This window comes from Phalacrocorax carbo, chromosome 1, assembly GCF_963921805.1.
Source record: "Phalacrocorax carbo chromosome 1, bPhaCar2.1, whole genome shotgun sequence".
In the NCBI taxonomy this organism is placed as follows: domain Eukaryota; kingdom Metazoa; phylum Chordata; class Aves; order Suliformes; family Phalacrocoracidae; genus Phalacrocorax; species Phalacrocorax carbo.
Window position 1 is genome coordinate 180,899,570 of NC_087513.1, and position 24,566 is coordinate 180,924,135.

Consider the following 24,566-nt stretch of genomic DNA (forward strand, 5'->3'; position numbering starts at 1 on the left):
GCTTTTTCTTTCTTCTTTCTTCTTTCATCTTCTTTGCCAGTGTTGCAAGTCTCAATTCTTCCTACTGCTCTAAGTTTAAATTTTATACAAATGCTTGCATAGCGCATGTTACCTTCAATCCTCCAGTTGTCTTTTCTATGGAAAGCCATACATCATGGCAATGTAAGTGGAACTGCTGCCCTGCTCAGATACAGTTTTAAATACTTCATAGTAATGGGGAAGTTGATGAAGTTTAAGTCTTATGAACCAGGTTTGACTGGAAAGAGCTCTGACCGGGGTCCTAGGCAGAGGTACATCAGAGCTGTAAGGATTTACCTTGTTACAAAAGTGAGTACATTGAACCTAAGTCCAATTTTTTTCAATGATGTGGTTTGTTTTTTTTAAATTTTCCTCAAAATAAGAAAAATTGTTTTCAGTTGTGGATCAATAATATGTTTAACAACTCTAGAAATCAGATCAAATGTATATGCTTATTCAGATGTATATAAATATTGGTAAAGTTCATTTTGCTTAAAAAGAGTTATTTCAAAATTTAATAGGCAGCTGAAGCTAACTCGATGCCCTCTGAAATAGATAAAGAGAGACAGACACCATCAGAAGGTGATTCATCCAAATGGTCTTAGACAGCTAACTTAGGCTAGAATGAATTGCCTGCTGGAGGTGTCTCTCTCTGTCCATTTACTTCAGAGAAAGCATAGATGACTAATTTAATCTCCCAAAGTCACTTCTCTACAAGCTTGACTGAAGTTCAATAAAATGAAGTTTTCCCTCAGTTCTATTACAGAAATTGCACAGCAGACTAATTAAATATGTAACAGTTTTGCAATATACACTTTTTAGCTATGGATTGGTGCTAACCAAACTCCTACACCTAAATACCCTAGGTGTTTGAAAAAGGGAAGATTGAAAGCTTTGTAGTACAGGTTGGTGTCTTTAAGTAAATAGTAAAGACTTGAAAGAAGAGTGTGGGTTCTCCCTCATGATTCTTATATTTCTTTACTTTCTTTACTGCACAGTCATGCCAGCTTCCCCCAGTGAAACTTATGCAGCAACCACGTCTTTATGTGACCAGTTTTTTTTTTTGATACATTCAGATGATTTCCTTTGATGAGAGTTTTTTATACTGGATCTCAGCAGAATACTTTCTCAGAAATCCAGCTATTTGTCTGAAAATTAATGTGCCTTTTTCAAACATCTACCTTTGTCAAGACAAAAATATCCCACTTTCTATCCTGTATGTCACATCTCGTTATGAGGCTTCTAAGTAGTGGCTGTCTTCCTTTGCTTCTGCTTTCAGAAGTTTAATGAAACTCTCTTGCAGTAGTTGTAATAGAAACTCTTAAAAGTAACCTTCCTTCACAAGCGTGTGCTTCCTACTTTGCGGAGCAGTCTGAAAATATGAACGTTTACCTCCCATTTTTAAATGTTAACTGACGCTTCATTTCCCTGTATACTTTTATCCAGTGAGTGCTTACATATCTATGGTACAGAGTGTCAAAGTCCTGTTCTCGAAGTCCTTCTCACAGGCAGATGTTAAACCTAGTGCCTAAAACCCCTTCATTTTTTGTATGCCTCCCCCCACCTCTTTCAGCAAGCTGAAGAGTCACATGCATCTGTTCTATCATCCACTCAGCTGGACTGCTTTGTTGTGTTGTTACTGCAGAGGGAAGCCCAAGAGGACAAAAAATCTGATATGTGGTGCAATTTTGCTTGATTAGAAAAGCTTTGCTCTTGAGCACTATAAGGACCATATGTGTATGGCAGGGAGCTGAACTAGATGCAGTTGTTTGAATGGGGACGACTCAAACATCAATAGGTAAAGTGGTAAGAAAATGCTTTGCTTGGCATGCGTTGTTTTCAAAAGCAGGTCCCATGCTCATGTTTGTGCTTCTTTTGTTACAGGCAAATTCCTTGTCTTGCCTTCCGTGAATGTTAAAACTATAGGTTTTCTCCCTCACTGATTTTTTTCCCCCTCTTATGTATCAAGGTATTCCAATATTATCAGAAAGCATAAGAGCACATAATATTCTGTCCCATGTTAAGCATGGTGCAAAGAAAAGCAATGTCCTAGAAAACTTACAGCCCAGCTTGAGACAAAATGAGAGTCACCAGGAGTCTTTGTGGACACATGGGCATGTAATATCAGCAGCTTGAGAACTTATAGATTTTTTATTTTTTTCAGCAAAGCAGAGACCACTGTTAAAAATAATTTAGGAGCAAATGGCTTTTAAGCACACCTCCTTAACCTAAGGGAGGTGCACAGTTGAATGATTCATCACATTACGTATGTTTGATTTTAGATGCGTAAATCTTTGACATTGGCATCTCAGCTGCTTATACTATAGTCACTGAGGTAAAAATCTATGGCATAATTCTCCTGATCTATTTTGATGTCTAAATTAAAGTAATATGAAGAACTTCCTTGTTTTCTTTCACTTTCAACAGCTACCAAGTTGATTAATTCAGATGTACACATGTGAAGTTGTCTGAGACAAATCCTATTTCAAATATCTGCATAAGTTGGTATACATTCTAGTTTTCCATATTTTCTTAAATCTGCTGATTTTTAGAATTTTTTTAAAATAAAAATATTAATAGGGAACTGTCTCTTTCACTTTTACATTTTCATTTAACAACTTTTTAAAATATGACCTCTCCTATCACCATCCATGACCTTTCTTTTAGCTCAGCAGTTTTAATTTACAGAAAACACAGGGACAGCAGAATCACCCATGTCTGAGAAACTTGATAAAAAGAATCACATCTATAAATGACACTGGCCAATGACAGAAGTGATCTGGCTACCTGAAGAATTTAACACCTTTGGCTCTATTACAGCTGCTAAGATGCAGTAACTGTCCATATGTACACTCCTAAACTACCCAGTCTGAAGTACAACAGGCAGAATGGAGGTGGCTGGATCAAGCATTTTTCATTCATCCATGGCCAGTTCTTTTTGTTTGGGGTCCCATTATTCTGGGAATTCACACTAATTCTGCTGGTCCTTTCCCTGTTGTTTAGTGTGCCAGTTCTGAAATCTGGCTCAGTTAGTGGTTCTTTCAATAATGTATAACCATGATGTAAAAATAAAATGAAGTACAAATACCTAAAAAGTCAAAACTGATCAGATCAAACAGTAAAAGGGACCCAGTATGTTGCCTTGCTGTGTATCCCTGTCTTTTGCACTCTATTTTTTTGTAAAGGATGTATTCTATTAATCCATTTTAGCTTTGTTTGAAAACAGTTTCTGTAAAATCTTTACTTTTGTATAAGAGAACATGCCCTCCTGTGGTGTTTATAACATCTTTTTCTAACCACGTTTTAATATATTTTGAAGAATCCAAAACAATCAGACTCCGCCTATTCATGTTGTTGTTGCTGCTTTTTTTTTTTCCTATTTATTAGTCAATCTAATGGAAATGTGAATGTATATAAAATAGTGAAGAGAAGTTTTAACTCTCTTAGGAAATTTTGCCTCCTCCATTGTTGTTTGGTAGAAACAGAGGTTATCAAATCTGCATAGGTTGTCAGTACTGAAGTGGAAATTTTAAGGTGCATAACCTGCCTCCCCTCCAACTCCTATTTATGGCAGGCACATGTTCACCTGAAAAATACTTTAAAAGGATAAAACCATATATTTAATTTCATTAGGAAATATAGGATTCAACTGATGTTATCTAGTTATTTTCTAATATTTGGTAAATTAATTCAGTAGGGTTCTGAGTGGTTCCAAATTCTAATGTCAACATGCAGGTTTCTACCTTCTTGAAATTTACAAAATTTTTCTAATACATTATTATTTTTAATTACTTGAATTTTAAGAAATGCCAGCTATGATCAGAGTTCCACTCATAAAGTTGTTAAACAAGTTTCAGATGTTATATCTTACTCAAATTTTTACAGTTTTATGTTACATACTAAGTGTCATTTCTCTAAATGTAAATGTACTGCTAGAGTATATTGCAAGAGGTTTTATTTAATATGCATCTGAATGAGTTCTGGGGTTACAAAGCAGAGTATACATTGGTTTTGCCTGACATGATGGGGGCCAGAACCCAATGACTCTGGCAGTGTGTTGCAGTCATGTGTTTCTAGGAAAAGATTTGATTTCTTCAAGTAAAAATAGGATTTTGTCATTAATTTGATGAAACATGAGTAGTCCACTAAACTTGAATAAAATTTGTGTTGCTTTGCTTAGCACACTTGAAACCATTCTGAAGTCATTTATCCAATGTCTGTTTAATGTCAATATGCAAAAACTCCTGAGAGCAGGAATCAGACTGCAAATTTTCCATCACCCAGCTGAGCAGCCAAGCTATTGGGCTAGAAAGTCATATTCATTCTAAAAATCCCTTGTTTGGTTGTGAAAGTAGCAGATGATAAGCTGCTTGGTTGAAGTTGAAGCTACATATATAATTTCGTTTCAACACTCTCCCATTAACATCCATAGAGAAGCCATTGAAGTATGTCCTAGATAAGCAGGCAATGAGATTGGTTGAAAACTGGCTGAATGGCTGAACCCAAAGAGTGATGATCAGTGGAACAAACTCTAGTTGGGGGCCAGTAACTAGCAGTGTACCCCAGGGCTAAATACTGGGTCCAATCTTATTCAACATCTTCATTACTGATCTGGATAACGGTACACGGTGTACCCTCCAGCAAGTTTGCTGATGACGAAAAAGTGGCAGAAGTGGCTGATACACCAGAGCGTCATGCTGCCATCCAGAGGGACCTTGAAAGGCTGAAGAAATGGACTTACAGGGATCTCATGAAGTTCAACAAGGGCAAGGGCAAAGTATTGAACCTCAAGAGGAATAACCCCATGCACGAATATAAGCTGGGGTCTCTGTGCTATAAGGGTAATACCGCACAAAAGGTTTGAAAATATCTCCATCTCTTTAGGAATCAGAGATATGAGACACTCTCATGTAGTTATGATAACTCTTCTGAAAATAAGGAAAAGCAATAATTTTCTAGGTCATGAGTATAGGAGTTGTCTAACTTCTGTTGTGGCTTGCAAGCTTGGATGGACTTCTGAAGCATTTGGGCAAATTTTAAAGGAGGGCAGAAGGGGACTGAAATCACAGACTATAGGTTTGATATAAAAAAAAAGAACTAATTTTAGCTTTCTAGGAAAAGAAAATGTTCAACAAAGCCTTTTATAAAGCTGACTACAAAATAAGATGATTTGCAAGAGTAACTACAACTGAGTTACTAAACATCAGTTATTATCACTGCCTACTTAAAAATGAACTTATTTAAACGTAATGCTTATGGCCATAGTTCTGACTTTAGTAACTGATGTTTTAAAGAAAGTGAAGAAGTGAGGAACCCCATTGAAAAGGATTTAGACTATCATATATTAAAGGACAATAGGAGGCAAAGGAGGAATGCAGATTTTCAGATAGCAGTAACTATCTATTGCCCAATAATGTACTAAGAAGTCAATGTTTCTGGTCATACTCAGTATAAATCTAGACTCTTAAAACATTGCATCTAATCAAAAACTGGGAATTTGTAAAGGAATCATGTTTTTTAAAATCCGATATTTTTGTTTGAGCAACAAAAAAGTAATAATAAAATATTTAAATTATTTAAAGATATTTAATAAAATATTTCAATATAATTAATTTGTTGCATTACCCTGGATAAAAGTAGTGATTTACTCATCCAAATATTACATTGCTATAAATCACATCAGAGAACATGGATTAAGTGCAAACAAAACATGGAAAAAAGTCCCGAGTCCGGATACCTTCCTTCAGGCTCCTGCAGTCTCCTGTCTGAAGTTTTTTCATCTTCACATAAGTCTTCCACAAGAATGTAACTGGGATTAAATTTTTCCTAAGAACAAGTTGCAGAATAGAGGTGTTTTCAGAAAACACTGAGTCCAAACAGAATATGCTTTAACTATATGATAAATAGGAGAAAAATAAGTCACAAATAAAAACCCATGTGTTTAAGAATTCTCAAGTGAATCAATAACTTCTTTCCTAAAACTAGTGTTTCTCTTTAAAAGAGAAAATTATAACCCTTTTGTTTGAACTTTTGGGCTTGACCCTGGTGTTAATTGGGAAGAGAGAAGAGAGAGTAAGACACTGTTGTTGATAGTTCTTCTTTTCTGCTTCGGATGGAGTACATATTGATAGGAAGACCCACTGCCTACTTCAGTGTTTGTAAGCAAAAGGTGGAGCAGCTTTATGTTATCCATGAAAACCATAAGCCTGCGTGACTCTGCTTATTGATCTGCAGAAAGATCACATAAGAAATATTCGAAGGAGGTAACAAAAAAAACTTATAAATTCTCAGAACCAAAAGCTAAGGCCTTAGACTCCTTAGATTAGGATGCCTCTCAGGCACACCCTGGCTATCTGAAAGTTAGATGCCCAGTCCAAGATAGTTTGTGAGGCTCTCTCAGGCATCTCCAGCCGGCAGTTCAAATGGTGGCAAAGATACACAGAGAGAATTGTGTTTTGGAAATCCTGTCTGTCTCCATTGACCGTATAGGAAACCTAAGCATTTGCCTTAGAATAGGAATCTGATTTTTCAGTTAATAAAATTTGGTAGGATGCATCTTCCTGTTTGGATACAGAATTATTAGAACTCTGTCTTTTAGGAATGACATATTTTTAAACCTATGGAACTTAAGAGACATTATTTTTAAATGAAATAAAGAATTTTAATAGAAAATTATATTGGTTTTAGAACAATGATATAGAATTGTCATCCCCAGATATAATTCCCTAATTAATTTAGTCTGGGGTACGTACGTACAAACAGCCTGCAGCTTACCATCTTTTATTAAAACAAGCAGATCTGCTACATAGCTCAGTAATTTCCAATGTATATATTTTAACACAATGATTTGTTTTTATTTCTTCTTATCTTTTTAATATGAATTTAAAGAGTTTTAAGATTATATGTTCAACTGACTGCATTTTTCAATATTATATGTCTCCTGGTTACTTGATTTTTACTATTCTATGGGATCATCAGGAAAATTAGACATTTGTCTTCCGTTGTCACTCAAACAGGCATTTTTAGTAGGATCTATTGGTCTCTCTTTTTCTTGGGATGTCTGTCATAATTTCTTAATGCTGCAGTGCATCAATATTAGTCAGCGCAGAATGCTCTCTATGAAACTCAGGGAAGTTATTCAGCCACTTGGCTCCTCAGACAGCTTCTTTTCAATATGCTAATTTGCAGAAATGGGTTACTGGTTTCACTACTGCTGATGAGATCAGAATGAGCTGTTGCTGCTCTCACTGCATTGAGTGACAGATACCCCCCTGCAAAGAGTAAGTTTGCCTGATTTTTTTCAGAAGAATCAAGCTGTTAGCTCTGCTGCTAAATGCCTATATCAGCAAAGAACTTTTAAAAACCAGAGAGTGTATTCTGTCTTTAATCCCCAGAACAGAGTACTTCCATCTATCAACAAGAAAAATACGCTGTATAAAACCTAGAGGTATCCTTGAAAGAACAAAACATGTGGCTGTGGTTATTACTCCTGAATGAATTTCAAATGTTTCTGTATCAAGAAAAGCTGAAGGTATCAAAGAATTTTAGAGAACTTAAAACATTGGCTTAGTAAAGTATTTGTGGGAGACAATGCCCTCTTTTAGGTTAGCTGAAATGACAAAAGAAAGCCATTTACATTGAATTGATGTGTATCTGCACGGGTACTGAAAGTATACCAAAGGGTTTGTTATCAGCTGAGCTACCAAATAAAATCAGTAAAATGCTTTTCTGAGGACCTCAGGTTCTTAGAACGGTGTTTACTTTATTTCAGAACAAAAGAAACATATACAATGATAATGTGCAGTTGTTGCCCTTCATTCTTAGGTCACTTCTTTTATGCAGCCTAGAAATGTAAAGATGGCTGTTTATATTTATTGTACCATATAAGGAAAATGCTTCACTAAACATACTAAAATTGGCTGAAAGAAAGAGGATACAATAGACAAGAGAACAATAGAAGAAGGAGACGATAAAAAAGGAACAATAGACAAAGGAATAGGGACATGTAACATGGAGGAAAACCATTTCAGAGCAATAACCATGACATCTCTCATGGCTGTGATCCCAAAAACTGTCACAGAATAAACTGCATTAATCATGGTCATTTACTGCTTGTTGAGCTCTGAAATTTTGCATGATTCTGTAGATAACACGGTTCATAATCACTCAGAAGAACATAGGGAACAATCTGTAAAACCACCTATTCTGAATGAGCAGTGTTTCAGCACACAGGCAAACAATCATAAAATGAGCCCAGTGACACCTAGAGTGATGATTTTTCATTCTCACGTACCACAGAATCAAATCTCTACCTCATTATTAACAAAACAACAACAAAAAAACAACCTAAAGCAACACCAACAAAACCGAACTGAAAACAGAAAGAAAAGAAACTCTGTTAAATTGTTGCTACTCATAGCAACTTTGTTACTACTGGAGGGCTTGTCTACAAATAGATATTTTTTGGCATATCTATAAACTATGCTGCTATAGCTTTATTGGTTTAAGATCAGTATGGACATTCTGTTTCAAAATAATAGGCATTTTATACGGAATATTTACTCTAGAGTAATTATTCTGGGACCATATAAGAGTTTTGGCATGCAGGATGTCCACACGGGACCTAAGACTGATAGAACTATGGCAGAATAATTAGTTCAGTATATATATGCCAAGTAATATCTATGTGTATACAAGCTAGCATTGTCAGTAATTATATTCTTTTTACTTACATTCTCTAGATAGATATTTTCTACTGGATGTTTATGTTGCACAGAGTCTATCTAGTTCTTCTTAGAGGATTATTATAAAATGGTGCACTTGAAGATCTGCAGCTATAGGACAGGGTCAGTGCCCTGGTAGAAGGCTAAGCCTGAGTCCCACTGCAACACAAGGAGGAAGGGGTGAGTGACAGCAGTGGGAGGCTGCTGCTTCAGGGGGCAGAGGACACCTTCTGCCCACCTACCTTGCTGCCCTGGAGGACTTTCTGCTTGTGAGGTGCTTGGATCTGGGATGTTGTGGAGAGGTTGCTGAGGCTTACCCAGCCCTTGGACTGTCACCCCTCGCTGCTTTTCCTCACAGGCACCAATGATAACTGTCAGGAAAATCTGGAGCATATCACAAGTCTGAATGCATGACTCTCGGGGTGAGGGTGAAGGGCATGGAGGCTGCAGTCCAGATGGTTTTCTTCTCAGTCCTGCTGGTAAGGGCTTAAGGACTGGATGGATCCTGTGAATTAACAGCTCATTGTGCTGCTGATGTCAACAACCGGGATTTGACTTTTATGACCATTGGACCCATTCTCAGGATCAAGAACTGCTAGGAAGAGATGGGATACAGCTGACCAAGTGTGGCAAAAGCATCTTCACCAACAGGCTAGCTAACCTGCAGAGGAGAACTTTAAAAATTATGGGGAACGGAGATGACCCTCAATCAAGTAAGAATGTGGTGGATGGGCGTGGCAAGCAAAGTGTACAGGATGGTCATCACAGAAATGTGGTCAGATAGTTGACACAACTGGAGCTCTGCAGTGAACAGATACAGGCCCTTTAGAAAGGACAGGCCTTGGTAGTGAGCAGGTGGATCTGCCCTTTCTGTAAGAGAGCAGTGGGAATGCATGAAGCTCTGCCTAGGGGTGGGTGATAAGTCAGGTGAGAGCTGAGGGAGGTGACTAGAGGGCAGACCAACATGAGTGATATTTTGGTGGGTGTCCACTACAGACTACCTGATCAGAAAGAAGATAGGGCCTTCTTCAGACAAATAGAAGAAATGTCACATTTACAGGTCCTAGTCTTAATGCATGACTTTAAGTATCCTGATATCTTCTGGAGGGGCAATACAGCAGGGAAGAGGCAATCCAGGACAATTTCCTGATGCAGGTTCTCAAGGAGCTGACAAGCGGAGATGCTCTGCTAGACTTGATTCTTACAAACAAGGAAGGATTAGTAGGGGGTGTGAAGGTTGGGATCAGGCCTACCTGGATGAGCAAGGAGCTCTTGACTAAACTCAGACATAAAAACAAAAGGTAGAAATAGGTACAGGACCTTAAAGGAATATAGACACACTGTCTAAGCATGAAAGCATCAGGTTAGGAAAGCTAAAACCTACCTTGATTTGAATCTTGGGAGTAAGATGAAGGGCAAAAAGAATGCCCCACTGCTGCATGCAAGAGGGGACCTGGTAACAAAGGGCAGATGAAAGTCTGGGGTTCTCAATGTCTTCTTAATCTCAGTCCAATCCAGAGACCAGTAATTCCAATTCCCAAAGACCAATGGAAAACTCCAGAAGACTTACCCTTGGTGGAGTAGGATCAAGTCATGGAACACATAAACAAATCGGACATATAGAAATCTATGGGGCCTGAAGGGTTGTGCTAATGAGTGCTGAGGAAGTCAGCTGATGTTATGGCAAGGATACCCTTGCTTAACTTGGAAATTAGTATTTTTTGAAAATGACTAGATTATGTTAATTGTCTCTGAAATGAAAAAGGGAGCAAGGTTATTTCTTGTCTAGTCTTAAGTAAGACTTGCAGCAATGTCTCTGGTAACATCGACATAAACAAACTGATGGGTTACAGACTACATAATTGGACAATGAGGGAGATTGAAAATTGACTGGACTGATATCCTTAGAGGGGTGTAATCAGGTGGTTTTATTGCCATCCATAGAGACTTCAAAAGGCTGGAGAAATAGGAAGAAGTTCAACAGAAGGGAATGCCAAGTCCTGAACCTGTAGAAAAATAACCCTATCTACCAGTACTGTCTGGGGCCAACTGTCTGGAAAGTTTTTATGCAGAGAAGGGCTTAGGATGCTCATGGACAAGTTCACCATATGCCAACAATGCATCCTTGTGGCAAAGAAAGCAAACAGCCTCCTGGACTGCATTGGGCAGATTGTTGCCAGCAGGTTGAGGGAGGTGATCCTTCCCCTCTGCTTAGCACTGGTGAGACACATCTGGAATGTTGGGTCCAATTCTGGGCTCTCCAGTTCGAGAGAGACATACTGAAGCAAAGGGCCACAAAGGTGACAAAGGGAGCCTCTGACATGGTAAGTGATTGAGAGAGCTGTGACTATTCAGCCTGGAAAAGAAAAGGCTCAGGGGGATCTTGTCCCTGAATGCAAATGCCTGATGGAGGTGGTAAAGAAGACAGAGCAAGACCCTGCTCAGAGGTGCCCATTGAAAAGACAAAAGGCAGTGGACAAAAACTGAAATACAGGAAATTGTATTTAAACCTAAGAGAAAAATGTTTTACTGCAAGGATGGTTGAAGACTTGAGGCTGGCTGTCCAGTGACATTGTGAAGTCTCCACCCTGGCAGATGTTCAAAACCCGGTCAGGTGTGGCCCTGAGCAACCTGCTCCAGCTCACTCTGCTTTGAGGAGAGAGGCTAGACTAGATCTCCAAAAGTGTCTTCCATTGTCAAATGTTCTGTGATCCTTTGATTCTGTAAAATACATATGTTACGACACTCTTTGTTCTTACTGTATTAGCATTTGTACACTCTTGTTTAGTCTTGGTGAGCTCCAGTACTCAAGAGCATTTTTCAGTATTTTTCCTTACAGTGATGTAGTTGTTCTGGGAAACAGAAATTACAACACAGTGAAATATTCACTGTCACTCAGTGATTTTAATTTGGTATCACAGTTTTTATGACTATTTTTCATACTTGTTTTAAAGATTATAGAAATAGCACACACAATGTAAGATTGTACATTTGATAGTTTAATACCCACTCATGCAGAGAAGAATCCCCACATCATCTGGGCATCATGAATAGATAATTTTTAATTTAATCTCAATATTTGTATGGATGAGCAAAATATACATTATTGGGGCCTAAACTTTTATAATTATAACTCCATATTACTTTCTTTCCTATAAATGAGAGATGTAGCAAACTGTACTGCCAAAAAATGAATATAATCTTGAAATTTAGTGATGGAGTGACTCCTTACTCCCCACAGGTCTCATAAAACCTCCCTCTTCTTAACTGTTACCCTCTAGTACAAAGATTTGACAATGGTTGCAGCTAATAAAAAGGGCCAGTGACCTTTTAGGAATGTGCAATGGAAAAGTCAAAATTCAATTGGGAGATTTTTTTCTTTGGCATCTCATAAAGAATGAATGTACTAAATGTCAAGATTTTAGCTCAATAGGAATCTAAAATTCATTGTCAGTCATTCAAAGAATGACCTGTGAATAGCATCAGACTAGACTAGGCTGTAGGAAAAGAAACCACAGGTGCCCCTTGTCCTCACCTTATCTCTGGCAAATACCACTGAACAATTTAGTGAAGTACTTTAGATTCACATTTTGCAGGCTGCAGTGGGTGGGCTTCTCTCTCTGCCATTATTGTCAAGAGCTTTTTTGGTGGAAAGAAAAGCAAAATGGTGGTCTATCTCAAAGTTTTGCTGAAAGATAAAACTTGTGTTCTTCTAAAATGAGTCCCAGTGACTGAATCACTCTGGAAATGAAGACGCAAATAATGTTGTCAAGATAAATCCCTACCATGCACATTGATAATATATTTTTGGTAGAAGAGAGCTTGATGTTGGCTGGAAGCTCTTCATCTCGGAGCCATAACAATTTTCTGTGCTTTCATAATTTCCATTTCTGACATTCTTCTTTCCACATATTATGAGCAATGTTACAGCATTAATTAATATAGCATTAATACCTGGATATTTTTCTTGTTGCACATAGACATCCCTGATAAAGGATGGATTCTACCACAGAGGATTTTGTGGCTGAGAGAGGCTTTCTACTCCAGTTCTTACTGGCAAAACATGAATCCATGAAAGCCTCTTGGCATTTTATATTGAGATTCTTACTTAGTATCTACTGGTATTCAGAAATACAGGTTGTATAGCCTATTGAACTTTGGTTTTGGGCCCCCATCAAGGAATTACTGGTTTCTTTTTCTAGTTCTGCTACTGATCCACTGTTTCATACCTTGGGCAAGTTACCTTAACTTTTAGCACTTATAACACCAAGTGTCCAGGAGGATTAATTAATGAATGGAAAAAAAATAATTAATGGCATAATCCATTTACTCCAAGGAATAATATCAGGGATTAATTTAGTCCAGTGTTGAACTGGATCATTATTGATCTGGACAATTACTGGATAATTATACTTTGAAAATATTCTACTAAGTGCTAAGTATGAAGTGTGAATACTAATATCTATGATTAGATATTCAGTCAAATAATAAAGCCAGTCATCCTCTGTATATTTTCACTTGTAAATTTTTTAGTTTTACTATGAAAAATAGGTTAATGTTAGGAAAGAGGCTGAATTTCTAAGGGAAGCTGGCAACTACAAAAGAAAAATTACAACTGGTAGAAAAGTGGAGATATACAACAGTAAATTCAGGAAGAATGGTGCTCGAAAGGGGTTTATCTTTCATACAAAACAGAGACAAAACATCAGAGAAAGAAGATTTATAAAACTAATTAAGGAATCAAAGTATAAGGAGCCAAGTACAGAAATGAAATTGTGATGACAATGTTGAAATGATGAAAACAGGTAGCTAGAAAAAGCAGTATGAGAATTAAGACAGTTCCTATAGTTGATAACAAGATTCTGTAGGGACAGAAGTTGTAAAGTGCACTTAATTGGAAAGAAAGGGGACGGGGATGGTTAGTGTGCATGCGTAAGTATATGACCGCAAGATAGATTTAATGCCACCCAAAAGAATAAATGTTAGATGACACTCTACCTCTACAAGAATTCAGAGTAGTTTTTCTCTCTTCTCTCAAACTTTTTGAAGTTGCCAAAGCAAGACGGTTTCTGAAGAAACATGGACAATGTAAGCCACTTACTGTTAAAAATCAATTTACTAAAGGGGACGCTGGAACAAATCCAAAGCTGATTTGAAAATTAAAGGGGATATGATTGTAGCAACAGTGGAACCCTACAAAACTGAAGTGTTTGAAGAGGAACAGTATTACTGCATTGATTGTTTGACCTGTATTGAAAAGGAAACATGAAAGTCAAAGCTCTGGTAGGTACAAACATTGATAACTGGAGAGGAGTCCTTGTAGTTGAAGTAAAAGCATGCCAGGGAACACTGTGTGCAACTCCACCTCCAGCTGCTACTTCTCCTTGAATAGGTCAATAATGATAATACGTATCCCTTAGGAAATAGGGCGTAAGGTTTTATATTTTTTTCCCCTGCTGCTTGGCCTTTTCAAAGTCAGAGCTTAAATCAGTGAAACAAGTGACTTAAAAAAAACCTCTAGCACTGAAGGCAGACCACAGCTGCTGTCCTTAAAATATTTTCTTCACTGAGGAAACCATTTAATAACAAATTGTCTAAACTTTCATCGGTCCACGGCAGATTATGACAATAGACAACATTGAATCGGGCTATCAACAGAAATTGTGGTTTGCAATTTTCTGAAGAAGAACCTGAATATAAGCATGCATATTACAGAAATACTAAAATAACACATACAGATGCACAGACAGATGCATGCACAGGACTGATCTCATCATACTGTCTCTAATACTGCACTTGTTTTCAAGCAGATCATGACACAGTAAACTCTCTGGGACACTTAGTATCACATGTTAAACTATTAAGTAATAAATCATTATGAATATTTTGTGTTGTGCACCTTACAATTGCCAAAAAAAGCCCAACAAAACCTTTTTATACAGTCTTAACAGCAGCATTGTCAGCTAAAACTCTTACAGTTCACTGCAAATTCCATTCTTGATGGTTAAGTCTCTGGTGGTAGTTTTAATGAGTAATTCCTTAGCTAATATCTGGCTACATTGTCATGGTTTATACTCTATTTCCCAAATTGTGTAAGACAAGGTTCATGCCATACTCCATGTACAAGCTTTGTGTGGGATTCTTTGGTTATATAAAAAGTCTCTTAGTAGATTTCCTAATATGGATGCATTGCTCTAAGGATGCAATGCCAACATCCACCTGGGTAATTACTGCAGGGTTTCTCTAACAACTTCTTTCAGCACCACGCTTCTTACTCTGTTGATTTTAGGAAATAATTTCAAGCAAGCAAAGGCTTGAGACTGGCAGGACAGCCCTTCCTGAGGATCTGAATAATAATACAGTCCAGGGTGTTTGTCTCCATGATGAAAAACACCGAAGTCTATCCTCAGGTGTCACAGAGGCTCACTGAGCTGGGAATGGAATTCATTGCAAAACAGATAAAACAGTGGTGCTTGAGGCAGGATGAAACAAGATCTAAGAAAATAATCAGACCCCTAGAGCAAACAGACTTAGATGACATTTTCTGAACTGAACAAAGAAAGATCTCCATTAAGTGATCATTCACAGTCATATTTATTGACAGGATAAAAGTAGGAGGAAGCAGTTTGAGGACACTGATAGTTCTGGACCATGGGGTCCTGCTAACAAGGAGCTCTAAGGAATGGAGACAGAACTGAGATGATATGGGGCATGGGACACAGAATTTTATTCCTTTGTGCTGGGATTGTGTCTTGCCCTTCCACATATGACTGAAAGATGTGGTTGATTGCACTGGATCCCAGGTCCTGGCACTAAAAGCCGTTCTCACATTTATTTCTTTAAGGCATAGCTACCACTGAGTACAAAAGTGTCTTAGCTTCCAATGGTAGGCAAGATATTTTATCCATTCATTAGGGAAAAAAATCTTCTGTTTTCCAGTCCCTAACTGGCTGCTTCTGCAGCTACCTTTTGACCTTTTCTACATGCTAGGATTCCAGTTGCCAATGCAGTTGCCCATGTGAAAAATGCTAGCCTGTCAAGCATGACAGATCTGAAAATGCCTGTGACAATGCGGGTGTATTTGGAACCATAAGTTCTTCCTCCATTGGCAGTTCCCTGCCAGGTAGACACTGGCTGACTTCCACAAGGACAGGTTTCTCCTCCCAGCTTGGAATGGGATCAGGAATAGTGTGGTGAGCAGGAGCAGGGCAGTGATTGTGCCCCTGTACTCGACACTGGTGAGGCCACACCTCGAATACTATGTTCAGTTTTGGGCCCCTCACTACAAGAAGGACATTGAGGTGCTGGAGCGTGTCCAGAGAAGGGCAACAAAGCTGGTGAAGGGTCTGGAGCATAAGTCTTCTTGAGATCAGCTGAGGGAGCTGGGGTTGTTTAGTGTGGAGAAGAGAAGGCTGAGGGGAGACCTTATTGCTCTCTACAACTACTTGAAAGGAAGTTGTAGCGAGGTGAATGTTGATCTCTTCTCCCAGGTCACTAGCAATAGAACAAGAGGAAACGGCTTCAAGCTGCATCAGGGGAAGTTTAGGTTGGCTATTAGGAAAAATTTCTATACTGAAATAGTGGACAGACATTGGAACAGGCTGCCCAGAGAGGTGGTAGAGTCGCCATCCCTGGAGGTATCTAAAAGAAGGGTAGATGTGGTACTTGAGGATATGGTTTAGTGGTGGACTTGACAGTGATAGGTTAGCGGTTGGACTCGATACTCTTAAGGGTCTTTTCCAACCTTAACGATTCTATGATTCTATGATCATACCAGCCAAACTATTTTGTCAACTTTTAATGTTCTTAGTGTTGTGCCTCTCCCATTGTGTCAACATTCCCCTTTGTATTAAGGTTGGATACAGTCTAGAGTTCTTAAAATCTACACTATCCAGAAAGGGCTTCCCTCCTTACTGCGCATAAGTCAAACTTGTTAGTGGGTTCCTGGCTTTTGCCTCAGTTTCTAGCCTAGGAGCCTCTTTTCCCTTTATTTTTCTATCTTTATTTTTCTATCTGTCTGTGACTCTGATCTCAGTTACAGAGTTTCTTCAATACACATATTTATTAGAAGTTTGTTCTTAGAAAATGACATGTAGAAGTTAGATGTTTCTCTACTCATACGTGCTGGCTTTGGCTGGGATAGAGTTAATTTTCTTCACAGCAGCTAGTACGGAGCTATGTTTCGGATTTGTTTTGATAATAGAGGGATGTTTTAGTTACTGCTGAGCAGCGCTTACACAGAGTCAAGGCCTTTTGTGCTTCTCACACCACCCCACCAGCGAGTAGGCTGGGGTTGCACAAGAAGTTGGGAGGGGACACAGCTGGGACAGCTGACCCCAACTGACCAAAGGGATGTTCCATACCATATGACATCATCCTCAGCAATAAACTAGGTGTCAGCTTGGTGGGGACGCTGCTGCTCAGGGACTGGCTGGGCATTGGTCAGCTGGTGGTGAACAATTGTTTTCATTTGCATCACTTGTCTGTCTTGTGTTTTATTTCTCTCCCTTTGTAATTTTCCTTTTCTTTACAATTTATTATTATTATTATATTTTATTTTATTTCAATTATTAAACAGCTTTAATCTCAAACCAAAAGTTTCCTTACTTTTACCTTTCTGCTTCTCTTCCCCCATCCTTCTAGGGGTAAGTGAGTGAATGACTGTGTGGTGCTTAGTTGCTAGCTGGGTTAAACCACAACATCATAGAAACATAGAATCATAGAAACATTAAGGTTGGAAAAGATCTCTAGCTCATCAAGTCCCACCATCAACCCAACACTACCCTGTCTCCTAAACGATGCCCTGAAGTGCCATGTCTACATATCTTTTAGATACCTCCAGGGATGGCGACTCTACCACCTCTCTGGGCAGCCAATGTCTGACCACTATTTCAGTATAGAAATTTTTCCTAATAGCCAACCTAAACTTCCCCTGATGCAGCTTGAAGCCGTTTCCTCTTGTTCTATTGCTAGTGACCTGGGAGAAGAGATCAACACTCACCTCGCTACAACTTCCTTTCAAGTAGTTGTAGAGAGCGATAAGGTCTCCCCTCAGCCTTCTCTTCTCCACACTAAACAACCCCAGCTCCCTCAGCTGATCTTCAGAAGACTTATGCTCCAGGCCCATCACCAGCTTTGTTGCCCTTCTCTGGACACGCTCCAGCACCTCAATGTCCTTCTTGTAGTGAGGGGCCCAAAACTGAACATAATATTAAAGGTGCAGCCTCACCAGTGCCAAATACAGGGGCACAATCACTGCCCCGCTATTGCTGGCTACAGTATTCCTGATAGAAGCCGGCTGTCAACCAACACCCCCAGGTCCTTCTCTGCCGGACAGCTTTCCAGCTACTCTTCCCCAAGTCTGTAGCATTGCATGGGTTGGTTTTGACCCAAGTGCATGACCCAGCACTTGGCCTTGTTAAAACTGAAACAATTGACTTCAGCCTATTGATCCAGCCTGTCCAGATCCCTCTGCAGACCCTTCCTACCCTTGAGCAGATCAACACTTATGCACAACTTGGTGTCATCTGCATCATACTCCAATCTGATGAGATGTGGGCCATCTATAATCTGTTGCTACAGGGCTACATTAGCATGTTATCAAGCCTGCACATACCTTTCAGTTGCATACATTAGGACACACCACTGTTATTTTGCACCTATGCAGTTCCAGAGTTGACCTAACTTTTATCTGATTAGCTAGAAATAGCTGCACAAAGACCTTGCATTTGTCTACCCTCCTCTTCAGGAAAATTTTCTACACTGAGACAAAAAGTCAGTCAACCCAAAGAATAGCTGTGCTGTTGCAGGCCCAGGAAAGAATGAGAAGAAAATGCTTTTCTGCCTCATCATGTTAAACACAGGTTACTTGGTATGGGCATTTCCTTGGTATTGCAGTTTTAGTATATCTAATAAAAATACCTGTAAATAGACTAATAGTTTTTCCAGTTTCTTCTTTCCTTGGTGAATAACAAAACTGTCAATATCTTTGACATAGTCACTGGGAAGCAACAAACTCATTCAAAGTATTTTGATACCTTGATGATATTCATATTTATCTCTACAGAATTTCAGTTATGCATTGTCAAAGTTGAGCAATACAATTGTAAAACAACTGTAGTATGTTTATGTAATATATACTGAAAAAGCAAGTTCATCCTAGGTATTTTTGGCCAAGAGAAACAGCCTCTGTGGGTAGAGCAGAAAAAATTGTGACAACATTCAGTCTTTTATCTTTCATTACTCTCTGTCTTTTTGTGAGGGATCTTACTTCTTAATATTAGGAGAAGCTTCCTAAATAAAATAGTAAAAAAATATGTTGTCTTAAAAGCCCAAGGTCCCCTGACAGTATCAGCACAGTCTCCCTTTATCTTCTGTGAGCTGAGTAGAAGAAAGGAAAAAGTCAAGAATCAACACATTGTCTTGGACAACTAATATCAGGCATTGGAGCAGGGTTTGTGTATCACCCTTGGACAGCCTTAGGGGAGAACATTACAAAATTATAAAGCATTAAAACAGTCAGCAAACCGACTAGCAGAGATGTGGCCTCCCCCTGTTACGGTGGAAAATACTACTTAAAACTGCAGAGATGAAAGACCTTTTAATCTATTGAGGGAAGAATAAGATTCAAGTGAAATGTTATAGAAAAACTTGCCATAATTCTGCAGATATTTAGTTCTGCTTATGGCATTAATACCATCAAAAGAACCCTTGGAAACTAAAGTGGAAATGGTAAGAAACTGACTTTAACAAAATAATTATTTAACTTCTAGGGTGGCCAAATTATTACTTGTAGGTAGAATGTGACCCACATTCAGCAGCTCTGCAATGCAGCCTGCAGCAGTCTTATTGGAAACATAAAGCTTATAGATGACCACAAATCCCAGGAAATTCCCACTCCTGAGAAACAGATACTCTTCTTATCCCTCCTCTGACCCAGAACCAGATTGATCAAGCTCGAGGCACTGTATCCTGAGAGCCTCAGGCGCTGCTCCCCTCTTTTTAAAGTATCTGTTAGCTACTCTGAATAAATTGTAACTCTCTTGTAGATTTGCAGTGCAAGGCCTTTCTGGGATGATGTTCCTTCACTCATAACATAGCTGGCTAATTTCAGGATTTTGCCTTAGCGAATTTCTGGTTACACTGTCAGCGGGAAAAAATAAAAACCAAAACAAAAACAAAACAAAAACCAACCTCCAACTTAATTTCCACTTTCATAGCAATGTTACCCTCCAAGACCAGGAAAACACATTGATTAGTAGCTGTTGGTGACTAGAAATCACCTCTATGGTAAAAGTGACCCTTAACTAAGATACAGGTAATGACATAACAGCGGAATTTTGCCCAGTGGCAGTAGACATTAGATTAGTTTTGACTAGCTCCTTTCTCTTAGGAAAAATGCAAAGAAAACCTAAGAAAAGTCCTTCTTAGCCCTAGCCTTTGTTACCTGAGTGTTCACTTCACCCAAGCAAGTGGAACATTACTTCTAAATACACAAGCAACAAGGTGATACCTAATTCAGCCTCCCAATGTTTTTTAATTCCCAATTCGTAGTTCTGAGATATTTGAAACTGAAGATTATTTTCCAAGACAGAAATAGTCCTTTGGTACAAAATAGCCATCAACTTACATTTTAAGATATAAGCCAACCTTTAATTATTTAGTGGTAGTATGAAGTTTTACCTGGAGACAAGCTGCCTCAGAACTTTCTGATGCACCTAGCACCAACCTCTATCAGAGAAGGGACCCCAGGTCTACTTATCTGAGCAGAACTGTGAGGACTGTGATGACTGAGCCAATCATCTGAGTACACTCTACTCAACCTAAGTAGCTGTAAAATTCTGAGGTATTTCCATTCAAATACTTTAACCCCAAAAGCTACATCCTTTGCCAAATCTGTTTTTAAGGAGATTTTATGTACTGCTGTGGGCTTGGGTAGAAAGTTGTCAGCAGAGTAATTTATAGTTGTGGGCTGCTTAGGTATTTTAATCTTGCTTATGTAGCCTCTCTCTAGTAAAAGAAAATTATGCTTCTAAAATCCACCTAGACAGTGAAAAAGCATGCAAAGAAAATGCAGAGAAAACCCCAAACATCCTGTTATTTTACCAGTTTTATCTCCTCTTGCTCTCTTCAGTTTTCTGATGCTTATTTCTATTTGCTACATTTTGTTTATCCTTATATTCCTTCTCTACGGTTTCTCAGTGTGTGAATATTTGAAATGCCCTCAAGGTACATATCCAGCCTTGTATATTCAATTCAATTTCATTATGTTTGTAGATTTCACTCCTGAAATAATAAACTCTGCAGCATGTGGTGAAACAATAAACTTTGCAGGCTTGTGGTGCATTCTGAAAACTCTAATGGTATTGTTACTGATGTACCTGTCTGAAACAGCTCAGGATTTTAAAATCACTCCAGTTTTGTTCTTTCTACCTTTTTTTTTTCTTTTTGTATGATATATTTACATGATATATAACAAAAGCTCTTGGTTCTGCATTTATACACTAAAACCACGTTTAGCATTTGTTTATTGTAATAATACCACTAAATTGTGATAGTATTAGTCATTCCATATTATACTACAGAAATAGCTCTTAAAAAAGGACCAAGAAAGTTATTCTTACTGCTGTTATTTCTAGTCTTCAGAAGCTCCCACTGTGCATGATGTAGTTTTCAAACATAAAACGCAAAGTCTTTATACTTATGTGGTCCCCATTATCATGGAGTTTGATCACCTCACAAACAATGCATTTACCTTCACAATAGAGATCCCTCTGAGGTAGGCAAGTGCTATTATTTCCATTCTGTTTTTCAGTAATAAAGATGGTAATGTGAAGGTTAAGACAGCAAGGCAAAGTGATTAGGCACCTAAAATTTCAGATGGGAATTTCTAGGGAACTTCATTGTCTAAATCTCAAAGACAGCTAGAATTGTCATCTTTAACTACCTAAACACCTTTCTATATGAGTGAGGTTTGTCTCACATATGAACTACTTATATAGATTAAATTAGTTGCATAGGTACCTTCTATCACCAGCTGGGAGGCAGATCCTCCATAAATTTAGGGGGTTAGATATATCTCTTGATATGAACACCTGTTTCATAAGATGATGATTTGGCACCTCAGGGTGCCTGGTTCTTTCTATTGCAGAGGGATGCTGCTGATCAGCTTGAAATAAAGTGAATGGAAGTTAGATGAGATTAATTTGACTCTTGCTGACTTATCTGAGATTGAGTGGAAAGAGTGGCAGAAGAGGAAGGCTCAAGAATATCCTTCCTGATGCCTCAGGTCTTTCAGTTGTGTGCTTTTATGATGGCCAGCTATCTCCAAAACAGTAACATGCAGATATACAATCTCTTTAGGTGGATTTAACTGAGCATTTGAGAACTGAAATAAAATATAAATGAAAGAGCATGATGACTTTGGGGGCATTTACTTACTAATTATTTTATATAGCAGGTATAATTTATGTAGCTGATGCAGTGCATTCCACTCAAAGTAAAACTTGTTGGTCTTCTATTTGTCTCCAGCATCATTTTACATACCTAGACTTTGTCTTTTATGAAGTCAGATTACTTTCAAGTTTAAAAATTCTTTACAACATATTGCAAGACAGCTTGAATAGAAGAATGATGTTTGTATTACTGACACACTGAAATAACACTAAAAATAAATAAAAATGAACTTGTGACAAACTATTGACCCAAACAAAAAAACTGCTAAAGAAGCTAGGCAAAATTTTGTTCAGTTTTTTCCTCCTTGTTAATCTTTAAAGTTCATTATAATTTTTTTTATTTCTATTGATTTTACATGGACAAAAATCAGATACAATGGTGATAGGCAGCATAAAAAACAACAGAAAAAAGATATACATGGAATGTAATTCCATATAGGACTTCTAAGAATAACAACTGAAAATTCTTCCCAATTCTCAAACACTCTATGTTTTCATATTTTGATTTCTCTTCTGACTTTTTACTGGAGGCTTATATTTTAAAAATTAATGATCTAATGCAGAATCTTCAAAATAAAGGAAAAAAATTTGTTAGTAATTTTAATATTTTTTAGTCCAAAGCACGGGATGACTGCAATTAATTTTCTTAGGTTTTCTTTCTAAAATTACCCCTACCTTTAATGTAATGCTCTGTACTGTAATGCTATAAGTACCCTAGCTGGTTTTTCTCAATGCCTGCTTAGTTAACTTCAAACTTACAGTGTTTCATCATCTTTTCTTACTTTTACTACTCTTTGCATTCAGTCTATAACACAGGATAGTATTATTATAAGGCAATTGGTGTCTGGATTTCAGTCCAAGATCATTAATCTTATAATACTTTCTTAACAACTTTAATATGTATTGCAGCTTAAGTGGCTGAGAGTGCTGGCCAGGTTAGTATTTATTCACTGGCAATAATGTACTGAAGTAGGTATGGTTTGTATTACATAAATATTGATTAAGCATAATTTTTATCAACATGGAGAGCTGGAATACTGTAATCTGTATGTCTGTAAGAAACTAAATGAGTAAACATATGATCAGAACTTCGATTTTCTTCAGATAAGAAAATAATAAAGGAAAATTAGGCAAAAGTTTAAGAAAAAAATGAGAGGAAGAGACTTTGGGAATTTAGGCCTTAATACATCTGACCTAGCTTTAAGCTCGTACATCAGATGTCTGAATAGGAATGCAGCCAATATAAGTTCCCTACATAGCAGATAGGGAGGCACCTCCAAGTGCTGATGTAGACTGAAGATCCCTTTGGAGACATTTATCTCTCACCATTGATTATAAAGAAAGTTTAGACTGAGAGATTCCTAAACAGCATCTCAGCAAAGCTCTCAAATTTAGGGAGGAGGTACTGAGGCCCTAGGGGATGCTTCATCAACACTTACAATGAATAACTGAAGATCTGAATGAGGGAAAGCATTCATTGAAATGGAAATTAAAAAAAAGCTCAACCTTCCGTCAATAGGTGTTCACTGGGTAATTAATCCAAAGATCCAATAAAAAAAGTTAATTTCATTCTCTCTAGATATTTTCTAATGAAAGCTTATCACCAAAATAATTTATCCTGTGCTGACTAAATCGTTTTAGATTTGTGCTGGAATTTGGAAAGTAGCTGCATTAAATAAATCTAAAGGTATAGGTCCCTACATCTAGGGAACATTCAGTCCTTCTGAGCTGATCTTGGCTGAGTTCCTCTGGGTCAGGGATTTTAGATGGAGAGAAAGACAGTTATCTTTACACTTGTAAAATGGCTGTAACTCATTTTCTGTAGTTGCAGTTTTGAGATATGTTTTTCTTCTGTCTTGCTGACAGAATTCTTTTTACACATGGTTTTATTTGTAGAAGTAACATTTTAGGACAAAGGGACAAAATTCATTTGTGAACAAATTGCTCTTATTAAATAAAGGACTTGTTCTTGGATTGAAATATTTGATAAAGTCACCTCACAGGTTATCTTATAATGGCTGCTTTCCTTTTTTCTAGCTATTTATAAAATAGCAGATTGTCTATAAACTGCTGCTGTTGGGCTTTAGGACAGCTAGTATGGTGTAGCTAAGACCTGAGACTCACCTTCATGGGCTTCTACTCCCATTGAATTTCCACCATTTACAAATCATAGCTTTTTAAGGACAAGGTACTCTGCCTTTGCTCACAGCACAAATTATTATTATTTTAATTATTTACTGTTGCTATTGAAGTTCCATATCAGGGTTATAATTTCATTCTGGTAAGCATTTTGAGTGCTCATATGCATACATATATGTAAAACAAAGATACAGTCCCTTCACAACCTAAATGAATTATAGGATTACTTTGA

General features: G+C 37.8%; 1 pseudogene; it reads left to right on the forward strand.

Moving 5' to 3' along the window:
- The first annotated feature begins 213 nt into the window (after positions 1–213).
- Positions 214–16,423, forward strand: LOC135312647 (uncharacterized; annotated as a pseudogene).
- Positions 16,424–24,566: the final 8,143 nt, after the last annotated feature.